The sequence below is a fragment of the Falco biarmicus genome, chromosome 10, assembly GCF_023638135.1.
Source record: "Falco biarmicus isolate bFalBia1 chromosome 10, bFalBia1.pri, whole genome shotgun sequence".
NCBI lineage: Eukaryota > Metazoa > Chordata > Aves > Falconiformes > Falconidae > Falco > Falco biarmicus.
The window spans coordinates 7785375-7799447 of NC_079297.1; the positions used below are offsets into that span (position 1 = coordinate 7785375).

Below are 14073 nucleotides of genomic sequence, written 5' to 3' on the forward strand. Positions count from 1 at the left end.
TATTATATATTTAGATCTTGATCTTCTGTATGTGCTTCATGTTATACATGTAGCTGTAGTGATTTCAGTGGAACTATCATTACTCGCATGAGTAATGGTAAATGCATAGATCTGTATTTACATGGATGTATTTACATGGATCTGTATATACATGGATCTGAGATCACAGTGTCTCTGGGAGAATCTTTGTGCCTTGCTCAGTTTTATAGCACTGCCCTAGCAAATTTTGGCCACTTTAATTTTTCATGTCTTTTCAAATTCAAGAGAGCTATCCATGCACATGAGCTGATGTGGCTGTCACTTCCTGTCCAAAAGGAGATGACAGTGGCTTCAGCATTTTTGCATTTCCCAGGAAAAAAAAAACCCACAACCCAAACCCAAACAACAAAACATCTGGCAAGTGGGATACAGCCCATGTTCTAACAGCTCTTGTTGGGTCCCAATTCCACAAAGTACTTGAGTGTATGTTCCACCTGAGCAGAAGCAAAATGATGCTGAACACAAGCTTTAGTGGTTTGGATGTGCCAAGCGCTCTGCCGAAACGTATCCTTCTAGAGTCTCAGCTGCAGCTGCCTGGCCTCTGGCTTACACTGCTCTGATGCACCTGCGGCATGGGAAAGAAACCATGATAGAAAATCTGGATGTCCAGAAAGATGGTAAATGAGATGCACTCAAACAGGCCAAAAAGAATCCTGATTACCTCCTTACTCTACTGAAGGAGCCCATCCAGTTTGTATGCCGGCCAGGTCTGGCAAGCCACCGTTTCGGAGCATGGCGTTAGTACCTGGCTGCTGATCAAAGGCTTCTTAAGCAACAACCCACTCCACATCAGCAAGAGCTGCTGCCAAGAACCATGGACTTCTACGGGCTCGAAGACAACTGATAAAGCAGATGCTGAGAAAAGCAATGATGCCTGCATTGGGCAATCTAAGCACTACTAATGGCTACTGGAAAATGTTACTTTTATTTTAGTTCTGCAATTGCATAAGCCTGATTCGCTAAAGGCTCACAGTGGCATGGTGATTGTATAGGGCTTGCTTTTTTTTTTTGCTTCCCCCCGCCAAAGCATTTTATTTAGATGAATATGTGCTCTCATTTTACAGGGGAAAACCACTACTCCTTGATAGTTCTTCCTCTGTCAATAATAAATATGGGTTGATTGCTCCTTTCTCCACAATTAGCTCCCGTGGATTTGATTTTGGCTTGTGAAGGATGGCGTACTCAGAGTAGGTAGGAATGATGCAATCAAAGCTCTTGTAATACAGTACTGCGCCAGGTTGTAGGGGATACAGTTCTCCAGTGAGGCTTCCAGATGGGAAAGGGATTGGCAAAAAGGACAAGGCGGCAGATCTCCATGTGGTGAAGAGGCCTGAAAAGAAGGAAGTGATACCAAAGAGCATATGGTTCTGGGAAGGCTATTGCAAGCTGCGGCAGTGATGGGAACCGTTTCCAACAGACAGGCTAGGGGCAATGAACTATTTTCCCACTGACCTCATGGTAACATGAAGTGAAAATGCCACTCTAGTGTTTTCTGCCAAGTCCTCAGAGGCAAAACCTTAGCAAATGGCTCCTGCTTTTGCATTAATTCACTAGCAGGTGCTCTTCTGCACGAGCCCTGCAAGAGCTTTATTACCAGAGGTACAGTAACTATTAAACAGCTGTAAGCCTAACCTGGTATTTACTGTAGGACTGTGCCTTTTTATTGCGCAGAGGGAGGGAACTCCCTTCTCAGCCCTCCAGGTGGTCCCTTCAGGGCAGGGATGAGGCACATCGGTGAGAAGGGGTGGGGTTGGGTGGGAGAGGCTTTCATTGCTGCCCTACCTGTTCTGGGCATAAATTGAAATGATCAGTCTCTAAATCCTGCCAATTAGGCATGCTTTACTGGCATTGGAGTCAGTTTGCTATGATAGGTGGAACTAAAATGTTACTTTAAAAAAAAAACAGAGGCAAAGATCCTGCTTTAAGACATTTCACTCCCCGAGCAGGGGTCGCAGGGGGCAGCAGTGCACTCTGCAGGGTGGGCAGCAGGAACAGCTCAGGGAAAAATACCTCCTAAGGCCTCTGCGCACCCCCTTCCAGCAGTGACTGTCCATTGGGGAGCCTGTGGAGCAGGGCTGGAGGGTGCAGCCTGCAGTGTGCCGCAGCACTCTCTCCTATGCAATAATCCCACTTTATCATTCAAGGTAGCATTAGATGTGGGAAAAAAAATAGTGGTAACCCTTTCCTGGGCTCCACCTGCCAACAAAGCTCCACCTACTTGGGAAAGCAAAATGAGATGCTTTTTACAAGACTATGAAACTGCTAATCAAGGTAGTACCTGTGCTCTCAAGTTAGTACCTTCTTAGCCTTCTGATCAACAAATTCCTATAATGAAGAGGCAATATGGACCTCTTATGTCTATTACTTCTTGTCTTCTGCAGACTGAGGCAGATGTTGCTTTATTTTTCACATGCTGCTCCCACCCTGAGAGTTATCTTCATTACTATAGAGGCCAAAAACAACGGGGTTGGTTTTCCTCCTAGAAGAAAAGTTATCCTTGCAGCATGTGTTTCTGCTTGTGAAAATATGGGTAGGCTGTGCTGCCGTGCAAAAGCACACTGGTTTCCTCACGGATTCGAAGAAGAGGGTGAGGACCATCTCCCAACAGCCCTGTATTCCTTTCTTTTGAACAATTCTCACCACTGAAACGTTTAGTCTCTGCTGGGCTAAAATAAGCATTTCTGGTATCAGCATTTCAGACCTTTGTGACAGTCACTTGCTTCAAAACAGGCTTTATTCTGAGAAGGGTTTGTCACTGGCACTTGGCTATGTGGAAGGGTTCTTTAGGAAGTGAAGAGGACAAATGAGAAAATTAATTACCCATGTAAAAATATTTTCATAGTGCATAAAGCTCGCCTATGAGGATTGCTGCCTTTCTTATGTCCTGGGACCTCCGACCGACTCAGCCTCCTGCATCCACAGCTCATCAAGATCCGTGGTTGTTTATGATCAAATTATTCTTGTGTAAAAATCTAGGCCATAAAAGTCCACTTGTTAGAAGCTTCTTTACAAATGCAGTACCAGGTTCTTCCCTCCTTCACCTACCACCATGTCTCGAGGGGAGAAGGGAGGTGAATGTGACCTCCAAATAAACGCCTCTCTCAGCTAATCTGTGCTGTCCTCCAGCCTCCCCGCAAGGATTAAACATTAGCCAGGGATCTCAGCAGGGCTTTGGCCACACCACGCAGCCAAGTAAGTCGGGGGGACCTGGCACGCTGCGGGACCCCTGAACTGGTTCTGTGCTAAATGTTAAGCCCAGATGATCTCTTTTCAGCCACTGCTGCGGAGACCCAGCCCCACATTAACTGGAGTGATGAAAAGAGGAGTGATGACCTAGTGATTCTGGAGTAAGGAAAGTGTCCTGTACCTGGCATTGCTGCAAACTGATTTCAGATCTCGGGGAAGTTATTACACCCTTCTTTGCTTCAGTTCTTTTATCTGCGGACAGATAGTTCCTGGATGTGTCTCAGATATTACTTGTTTAAAGAACTGTGAAATATGAGATACGAGACCTTGACAATACCATATATTAATTATTTGAAGCTTATATTAAAAGCTAAAAATATGAATGAATTCAGCAGGGAAAGTCTTCTGGTGAAAATAACTGGAAGCACAACTGTCCCTCACTCCCAGCACTTCCCAGACAGTAACGTGACCACACAGAGTTTGGCTCATTATATATGTAAAATAGGTAGATGCTATTAGAAAGTAATTTTTTTCACTCAGTGAGTAAAGAAGCCTATCCCACATGATGAAATCCTCTGCAGGGGCCATATTTTTATCATACCTCGTACTTCTCAAGGTATTTGAAATCACCCTCAATGCTGGATACTGTCTTCCCTGCCCAACCCTTGAATTTGAGCTCTGCCTTCACAGCATTTCAGGGAGTCCTCAGCATTTTCCTTTCAAATTCCCTTCTCTCTGAAGGGATCAGTATGTAATTCCTGACGTTGGTGGGTATCGTTGCAGTTTTATTAAGCATGCAATAATACATGTCATGATAATTAACCGTTCACATCATTAGGCCTAACTTGTCAATCAACATGGAAAAGGACTGAATGGAGTTCATAAAAGCACCTTTAAGAGGCTGATGGAAATGTTCAAAGAAAAAAGAAATAAGCAATGTTTTGTATTGTTAAGTATTTTGCAGAGCAGAAAGTTAATTAGCACTGGAGAGAACACACTCTTCTGGAATGCCCATGTGTGGCCCATTATATCCTGTTTTGCCCTCTGAGTCATCCCTTTGCAGCCACTGATTCTGTTTGAAGAGGAGCAGTCACAGTGGGATCAAGTTTAGTGACTTACTCGTGTGAGTAAGCAGCAGTTTCCCCTCGAGCAGTGACCAGGGGTACCATTGGCAAAAGCTGGTGAAATAACTTTTCTAGGCAAAAAAATACAATAATCACATTTTTGCATATTATTATTTTTACTTTTCTACTTTTCACTTTAGGAATCTTATTGTTTTAGATGAAATGCTAAAAATGTGTCTCCAGTAAGCTATATAAATCAAAAGTCTGTATGTCTCCCAGACTGATGATCTGAGACATCTGGCACTTACACTTAGGACCTTCCTGCATGGGAGCAATTGCCCTCGTGAAGAAAATGCACATTTCCAAGATCTAAGTGAAACAGAAATAACAAAATAGTTCCTGGTGTGCTTAAGCCCTGAAACTGTACAAGCAAGTTCCCAAGGCCAAATCCAGCTCCCTCCAAGTCTAGGTGAAAGGTCATCCACAAATCAGGAAGCAAATTATTGAGTTACCAGCATTGCAGCAACAGAATAAACTCTCACCAACTGATTGACTAAGGCAGTGGGATATCACCCCTAGCTATTGGCAACTAACTGTTCTCTCATCATTAACATTCATTAAGGTGGTCACCTCCAACCAAACAAATGCACAGTTCAGTTAGTGAAATAAAAGACAGCAATTAGATTTATATAAGAGTATTGCAAAATATTAAATAATAAAGGCTGCTACCAAATAGCAGCAGGAGGATTCATCGCCCTACAATGTTCGCACCTCAGACAGACAAAGCCTGGCTATTTTCGGGAGATTACACCTTGACTGGTGACTGCACTTGCTCTGTGCATTTGATGTGGGGGAGAGGGGGTACTGCTGGCATACCCTGTCTAAATCTGACAGCAGGGCTAAGGTTGGCACTTAACTGCATGAATCACCAACTACTGAAATTTAAAAGCTTGCATATGCAAATCACTAATTAAGCATATTAGCATAGTCAGTTACCCAAACTGTAATCTTAATCGTATCTCCAAGTTAGGCATGCAGTCACACACCCATTTTGCAGATTTGCATTTGTGAGCATGGTTTCCTGAGAGCTAGGTCCAGAAACTAGTCTAATAATGAATTTTTCCTCATGTAGTTCCAGGAAGGAAAAAGTAAGAGTGAAAATATGCTGAGTGGCTTCCTCTCCTGAAAAGTAATGGGGAATTGTACAAAATCAGGAACTCACGCGGACACCTGAATGCCAACTGAGAGGGCTAGATGGTGAGTTATGCATGCTCTTCTTTAATCTAATGCCCATCTTCGACCCAAACAACGTGGATTTCCCTCTATTAGCAAATATTCAGACACAGGAAAAGACTATGTGCCAGATTTTGACTTTATTTACATGGAATTACCTGAGATTAGAATCTGAAACTAGAAACTTTCTTTATACAGTTACAAATAGCTATATTATGCAGTTTTAAGGGGTTAAGAAAAGGAGGAAATCATAACCACAGAAGTCATAAAGGCAACTTATCCCAAGCCAAATAGTTTTGTTTCTAATGCAGGGCTTTAATTATAACATGTCATATAATGATGACATAGTGCTATAATAGGCAAATATAATGCATTAATCTGATATTATATTTTGGCTTTAACAATAGGTGCAGCGAACCAGCCTTAGTGGATAACTCATTCAGAACCTATCTGCACACTCCACCTAGATACTTATCTGCCTCTTTAATTAAGTGGAGGGAAACTTCTTGAGGCCATACCCATAAAGCCAGTCTCTGATGATAGCAGAGTTACTGGAAGCCTTTGGTAATCGTTTACACCCACGTATTGTGGTTAGCTTCCAACTTTGGCTCTTCTTGCTTTGGAACCACCTATTTATCCCCTAGTGTAAATCCCCTAGTGTTTTTGTACCAAAAGGGGGACAAAAGACCTCCAGGGGTTTGTTTGAGCAACACATCAGCATACTGTCATTGGTCTCCTCAAGACTGAACCAGGCTTCCTAATTGCAGTGGTGAAAAAAAAATGCTTTGGCAAATTTTTCACTTACCAGTATACTCCTTGAAAAAGTAGCAACAGACTGCATCAGCGAGCGCAATCCGGCCAGTGCCACTTTTCCATAACGTAAGTTCCCCAGGTTGTCCTCAGCATGTGCTCACAGCAATCAGAGATGCCTCAGCAACTGCCTTCAGTGGAAGCAGGATTAGGCCTCATGGGATAAAATGATCTTTCCTGATTCCGTGGGTCCTATGTAACTTTGTATATGTTGAAAACCACCCTTTGGGGCTTCTTCAAACACAAAGTTTGTAGCATTTGCATGCTAAGCTAAAAATAAGATTTGAACCTGATGTATTAGTTTGGGGAAGGGGGCTCCCTGGGTTGCAGTGCTTGCTCTCTACTAGGAGTTTTTGAGAGAAATGGCCTGCTCTGAGGCAGTAATATACAGAAATCATAAAGCATAAGCATGTAAACAGCATCCGAAGAAAGCGCAGGGACAGGATCTTGAGGCCGTGTGAGATAACTTTCTGAGGCAACAGCAGTGCACAACACATACCGTAGTCCCTGCAGCAGAATAAAGGCAGCTGACATGAGGCTCCTGTAATTCAGGACTAGCTAAGCGAGCCCCAGGATGAGCACAACCAAAATGGCACCAGCAGCTTTCCACCTCCTTTTCCTTTTTCTCTCCTTCTGTGGCTCACTTCCGTGCTCTCCTCCGATCTTCCCCAGTATGAAAGGCTCTGCTAATGACCTTTGAACAGACCATGTTGAGAATGTCACTGCAGAGCTTCTTAATCTTATGGTGGCGCCTAGATAATGTGGTGATGGGTACTGAAATGCTGAAAAACAGACAGACAGATAGCTAGATAAGATTAGATATATAAGTAATTTAGTCAGTCATCATACAGAGCAGCTGACATAAGTTCATTTGTAAAGCCAACTGCTAAAATTGCTTTAGAAGTCCTTACATTTTAATTCTGTTGAAAGACAGACCTTTGATCTGAATTGTTTTGGTGGCATGTGCATTATTTGAATGGAACCTCACCTGACCAGGTAATACCAGACCGGTCATTCCTGGCATACTATTGTCATAGGAGAACAGTGTACATGCAAATCCATACCTACCAGTAGCTCAAGGGCAGAAGATAACTGAGCATCATGGAACAGATATAGACTGAAAGCTTGAGCACCACTTTATGCTGATATGCAGAATGAATCATGGCTAATAAAAGGCTCAAACAACCATATATATGAATAAATGTAACCCCAAAACACTTTTAAATTAAGCATGATCAGAAAATAAAAGGAGAAAAATTAATAAGTAAGTGTTATTGCTTCTCTTTTTCAGTGATATTTATTAATTTACACTGGGGGGATATGGAGGAAGAAGAGAAATAAAAGAGACCTGTCAGATTCGCTGTTGTGTTTATACAGTTTTATGTTCCAGCTCTCAGGTATTAGTCACACACTGTGTTGTTTGTACTGCATTCATTGCAGGGAAAATTATTTACATCCATGTTACACTTTTTTCAATTCAGCATTAAAAAAAATTTCAAAGATACTTCCTAGGGCAGTTTATTTTTGAAGTGGGTTATTTGTTTTCACACTAAATCTGAGGGCACAGTACTGTTCCTAACTATGGAAGGGGCAAGAGAGTTAATATAAAAGTGTAGAGTTCATTAGTCCATGTGTTTCTCTGGATGGCATTCACCTCAGCACAGACCCTTTGCACCACCAAGTCCCACTAAAGGAAAAACTGCTAAGTACAGAGATGAACCACAGAGAAATGGTTGCACATCTTAATTAGTGATGGCTGAAGTTCTCAGAAGATTCTGTGGTTGAATTAGAAGAAGCATTCAAAAAAATCAAATGTTAATTCAAGACTCTTTAGAAGGATGGAAGTCACTCACTAGAGCTGGCTAACTCATTCCGCTTTCAAGATATCCTGGCTGGAGTTGGGTTTGAACCACTGCACAAGCAGCAGCGGTCAGGAAAAGTAGCTCCCTTCCTCGTACCCACTCAAGACCAGTAATCGCAGGTGTGCAAAAGAATCAACCAACTGAACAGCAGTGCTTGCCACAGTCTGGTGTCCTGCTGTGAGACTTTATTTTGCATATACTCGTATCTAAGGCTTGAAGGCTTGGATTAATGTTACTAAACTATTACAATCCCTGTTTCCTTAACATTTGGGAAGATCAACCTCTCTCTGAAGGTACCTGCCTCTTGCCAGTGACTGCAGTGAAGGAGCAAGGCTCCTAATTTGCGCATCTCATTTATTTGCCTGCACTTTGGAAGGATCAAGGTCCAGCCGTCTTGTGAAATGCCTGATGTTATGGTATCTGCCTGACCGGTAACCTGCCCCCCACAGCCAGTCCGTTACGGGCATTTCCAGTTAGCTTTCCCAAACACTGGTGTATTAGAACGGGCTGTAACACAGGGGATTCGATTCTCTAAACAGGAGTGTTCCTATAGGAGATACCTGGAGCCTGATTCCCCACTGTCTTATGACTGGCTGGGCAGTCAAACCCATGGACTCGTAGCAAGCCCACAGGGTGTGTAAAATGCTGTCTAGCACACCTGGAAGTGCCAGGCTCTCTGACTGCATAACTTAAAAGCAATGGAGGATGAGGCCAGTAGTTACAACAATTATACTTCTATGCCTAATGTCCGCATGAGCAAATATCAGGCTTGTTATGCATCTATTTGACATCTGCAAAGAGTTGTCCAGCTTGTGCATAAATGGAGTCAGTGCATTATTTCCCTTGTGCACCACACACCAAATATGTGCAAATCCAGCACAAAAGTACACCATCAGCTGAGACAACCATTTAAAAATAGGTATCTAAAAGTATTACGTAGTAAAGTGCTAAAGGACATAGTTTTAATTTTTAAAATTACCAAGCAGCAAGCAACTCTTAGTTTGTTTTGAGAATCAGACCACTCACACATTTCCATTTAGGTTTTGGAACATGATCTTGTACACCTATTTTTTAAGGAAGATTGGCCAAATTGCTAGCTGTCGGCTGCAGTCTTTATCAGGAAATCTGTAACTGAACATTCCAGACCAGGATGCATAGAAAACAAAACTAGGCAGAGACTTCTGTAGCATGGTGGTAGATACACTGGAAGCAGTAAAAAGGATTAAAAAACCCATTAAAAATCCCAGTTCAGGAAAAGGGACAGAAATGTATTTTTGTGAACTTGAAATGTGTACCTTTGTGTTTGCAGTGATAACAGCTGTCCTTACAGCACTGTGCACTGTCAAAGCTTTGAATGAATAACTACAGCTAATGAAAAATAGTACCATTAAATAAAATCTTAATTGCAAAACAAAGGAATAATAAAGAAAAGAGAATACTTTTTTGCATTTTATTCAAAGCTTAGAAAAGTTTAGGTTAGAGCTTTGGGTGAAGGTTTGGTTGCTGCCTTTTCCCCTTTTATCTGAATCAGCTCACTCAGACCTAATCTTCATCATCTAAACCACATGATTAACACACAAAATAACTTTGGAGCAAGCCAGGTCCAAGCAGGAAGCTGCAAGTACTATCATGTCTTCATGATATTAGCCAGCAAAATAACTGTGGTTTCTTCAGTTTTTTGTTTTTTCTTTTATTTCTCTACATTTATGTTTTCCTTGAAAGGGGCTTGCGTTTTTGTTTCTTCTTTGTGTTGGAAACTCAGATTTACAATCTCACTCCCAGCGGGAATCCTTATTCTCCTAGACAAATCCCACAAGACCGGGGCAGGCCTGGGCCCTGGTGCAAAATGGCTAAGGACAACTCTCGCCCCGCTCAGCTCTGGCAGTCAAAACCAAGCCGTCCAGCCAGGTAGCACCTCTCCCACCTGGTCAAGTTTAAAAGAAAGTTACGAGTGTATCATGTGAGGGGATGGGTCCTGCAGGTGCAGGTTTGTGCACAATATTCCATCTGAATTGGCTGTCCTGAGAAAAGAGACACTCCTTTACTTCTTTCAGGATCCCAGTGGGTTTTAGGTGGGAACTCTGTATTAAGCTGCTCAGAACACAGCATTTCTGGGCATGTCTAGACATAAAGTTGCTGGTACTGGAAGAAATGTTATCCTGAGCAGGGAGGAACCTACTGAGTTGTAGGTGCTTAAGTCCTCTTTTGCATCTGGCCCTAACTTGCAAGAGAGGAAGAGCCAAATGCTCAAAGGCAGCTTCCATTTTATGGCTCCAAATTATGCAAAAAAACTATCGACTTGATAATTTTGCACCTGTATTTGTATTGGAGGTGAGGGAGAGCCTCGACCAGGCAGGGAGAGGCTCTGATTCTCTGCCCTTTCTCTGCTCTGTGAATTCAAAAGGGAAGGGAGGCCTCATGCCAGCAGAATTCATAGTCCCCATGTGTGTCATACACTCCTATGCAAAGCTCCGTGGTTGGTACACTGGGTGCTTGTTGGGCAATGGCATGGAGAAGGCTGGTTTCCTTGGAACATTTTCTGTTCATTGTACTGTTCCTTCCCAGCATTTCACAAACCACCACAAAGAAGATGACAAAAAGGGGGAAAAAAACCTTCTTAAAATGAATTGTGTGTCTCTTCCCTCACTACCCCAACCGCCTTGGCAAGCTCATAGGAGCCAGGCAGAGCTGGTCTCTGCCGGATGTTACTCTTTGCACAATTTTATGATAATTTTCAGGAGTTTGCATGACCAAACGGTGAAAGCACAAGGAGGGAAGTCAGGACACTCAGCTTTCATTCCTAGTTCTGCCACCAAGATCCTGTTTGTGTTGGGATGACATATATAAACTCGTTTGGTTGTCACGTTGGCATGAACTTTGTTTTATATATTTGCTGCTTCTGTTATTTCTAGGGCTATCTGAGGTTCAGATCAAAACAACATCAAAATGTCCCAATTTATCTGCAAAACAAATTATAAACCTAAGAACTATAACGTCTCTGCTCTGAATCAAAACCTATTAAAGACAATGCAAAGACATCTGTTGACTCCAGTATATTTTGGATTACAGTGCAGGCACTCACTCACATGGAAAAGAGAGGGAAGGCCACTAGAACTCAAGGAAGCGGTGGGAGAACTATGATAAATGTTAATGTGAAGTAAACACACTCTCAAGGGATGCTGGAAGCAAGACTTCTGCCACAGCTTGGCTAGAATACACAGGTTTAGGGACAGATTTTGCAGCTTCTTGGCTCATCCTGGGAAGAAAACAGTTTCCTGTCTTAACCTCTTAATTGGAGTTCTGTATTTGTAATTTGCAGCACTTTTCTTACCTGAAAGAACAACTTGGTTCTGCTTTAATGGTAAAATTCCCCATTATTTCATTGCAAGCGCAGTACAGCTCACATCCTCTTATTCTCTGTTGCTGGGTCTTTTTCCCGTGTTTCCACCCCGTGAGGCTTGGCTGGTCCTCTCCCCACTCACCCTCATTCTTGGTCTCTGTTTCTTTGACATAGGTAACAGTCGTTAACTTCATCTAAAGATCCTATTTGTTTCTGTAGCAACCAAAACAGAAAAAGAGGAAATTGATTCAAACACTGTCTTCTGCAGACATCTCCTGCTTATAGTGACAATGTGTTTTCTCCTGGCTTTTCACCATAAGCCTTACAGTCAAGTTCAGCTGTTCTCGCATGGGGCTTACCCAGGAGAGAACAGGGCAGCTGGACAGTTCTAGCTACCATACTTGCAGAAGTAGTCTGTAGATGTAGCATGTGATCATCCCAAAGCACAAATAAAAAAAGGAAGAAAGGAATGAACCAAAAATGTGTTACTGTTTTTGAAAACGAAATCTCATGATTTCACTGCGTAGCACTGCTATTTCAGTAATGAGGTTTTCAAAACAGTACTAACTTTTCGGTCCTATTTTAAGTACCTACTTCCCTGGGCTTGGTACCTACAACTGCTTTCTTTTCCTTTCAAAATCCTCTTTTTAAATTAACAAAGCGGTTCCAAACAAGCAGCAGGCTACATGTAAAACCTGGAAAGTTTAGCTAAGAACATATTTTTCCAAAGTTATTTCAAAGTCTTTATCAAAACAAGAACCACAAAGATGAATAGCCATGACCCACTAATTACCATGTCATCTCTAGTCCATCTGCTATCATGGTGCAAAATGAATGTGATGAACGTGAACACTGTATAAGGAGATGCTTTGGGTTGTGATCAGGAACATCTCTTTTTTCTAAAAATATACTAAGTTTGGTTCACCAGCGGCAGTGACAAAAAAGAGGGTTTGGTTCATAAGGGAATGCTTTGATTCAAACATTTAATTTTGCTTTAAGGGTTTCTAAAAATATAATTAAGCACTAAACTAAAATGGAAACTCTGAATCCAAAAGCTAACACATTTCACTTTGAAAATGCTAAAATCGAATAGTTTGATTTGTTTGGAATTTCATGGTGATATAACTAAAGCAGTCAGTTGAAACTAGTTCTAGCTCACAAAGCATTTCAGCTTCCCTAGATGTGAACATTTTGGCTAAGATTATCCGGTAAATAATGGTAGTACGTTACCGTGAAGCAATTACATGCTGTCAGCATCAGCATTTCAGTATTACCAAAACCAAGTCTGTAATGGCAGTTTACGGCACTGGTTTATCAATGATATTTACAGACTTCTCAGCTGAAAGGTGGAGAGGGTACAGTAAGAAGTAAGTCATGGTTTGCTTTTAGTCTATTACTAGCTATGGCAAAGTTACATCTCAGCAAATCCGTAAACTCCACTTGACAGGAAAATACCAAGCACGTTCATGATGCCACAGAAATAAAGTATCATAATTAAAACAATCATTCTTTTCCCTCAAGATTTTCTTTAGGCCTGTCCTCAAAATGAATCCTAGGCAGGTAATTTATTGTTTATCCACATGACATTTAAGCAGCATATTTAATAAAGCTGCAGTTCATACTTTAAATTCAAGCATAACATCAATCCAGCAATTTTTGGCAAATAAAAGGCAGCAATGGAGTGTCAAGAATTCAAGGAGACTCCAATCTAATTTAAATGGTGTTGCTCTCAAAAGCTGGCAGCAAGGAGTGCATCTTTTTAAAATGTTTGTATTAGAAGCCGATGTTTATGATTACTCTCAGCTTGGCAAGAAAAACGCTCTTCTAAACATTTACATTTCACATTCTTTAGGGCAGTTGAAAAATGTTGGCTTGCAGTTCTCCACACTGCAGAGAGGTTGTGAGGAATATTATAGTAGAACGTTAATAGCCATGTACTTTTCTTGTTCTTTGATTTACTGTGTGGTAGTTTCTATACTAGTTGTGTTCTTAATGTTGTCTGTCCTCATTTGAGTTTCACTCAAACAACATGAGCCTAGGTTTATTTTTCTAGCTAATAAAACCAAAGTCAATTCATTTATTAATAATACTTTGTACTGAAGTTATAGTCACCATTTGGAGACTTTCCCATTTGAATATAGTCACTATATATTGTTGCAAAAGTCCCCAGCAGAGTCAGAAAACGAGCATTTTTCAAGAGATGCCATCTGTGAAGGAGGGGCTGTTGCTGCACTCTTTGTCCAAATAACACGGCCATGTTCTGGTTTGCCTCCAACTCCGATTGCAATGTACAGACATCAGCAACAAACATAATAATATAACATAGAACCCCTGCTCAGTCCCTCTGGCTGCAAGGTAACTACTCTTATGAGTAACTGCCATGCTCGAGTAAGGCATTTGTGTTCTGGCTGCTGTGTGTCAGCCGTCACGGCCCCCAGCGCGCAGCTCTGGGGAGCTCTTACAAACAGTGCCACTAAAGCCGCCTGCACTGACTGCTTGTACCTGCCTCCTTACTCCCCTGCACACAGATTTCCCAATC

At 41.9% G+C, this 14073-nt stretch overlaps 1 long non-coding RNA gene across 18 annotated transcripts in view; it reads right to left on the reverse strand.

Moving 5' to 3' along the window:
* Nucleotides 1–5643: 5643 nt before the first annotated feature.
* LOC130155667 (uncharacterized) overlaps nt 5644–14073 on the reverse strand; it is a 153641-nt gene continuing 145211 nt past the window's right edge. For all 18 annotated transcript variants that reach the window (XR_008824152.1, XR_008824161.1, XR_008824160.1 and 15 more), the window contains 2 exons: nt 11526–11747; nt 5644–7114 (listed from right to left, as the gene is read on the reverse strand). This is a non-coding gene — a long non-coding RNA (uncharacterized LOC130155667). The remainder of the gene's footprint in view (nt 7115–11525; nt 11748–14073) is intronic.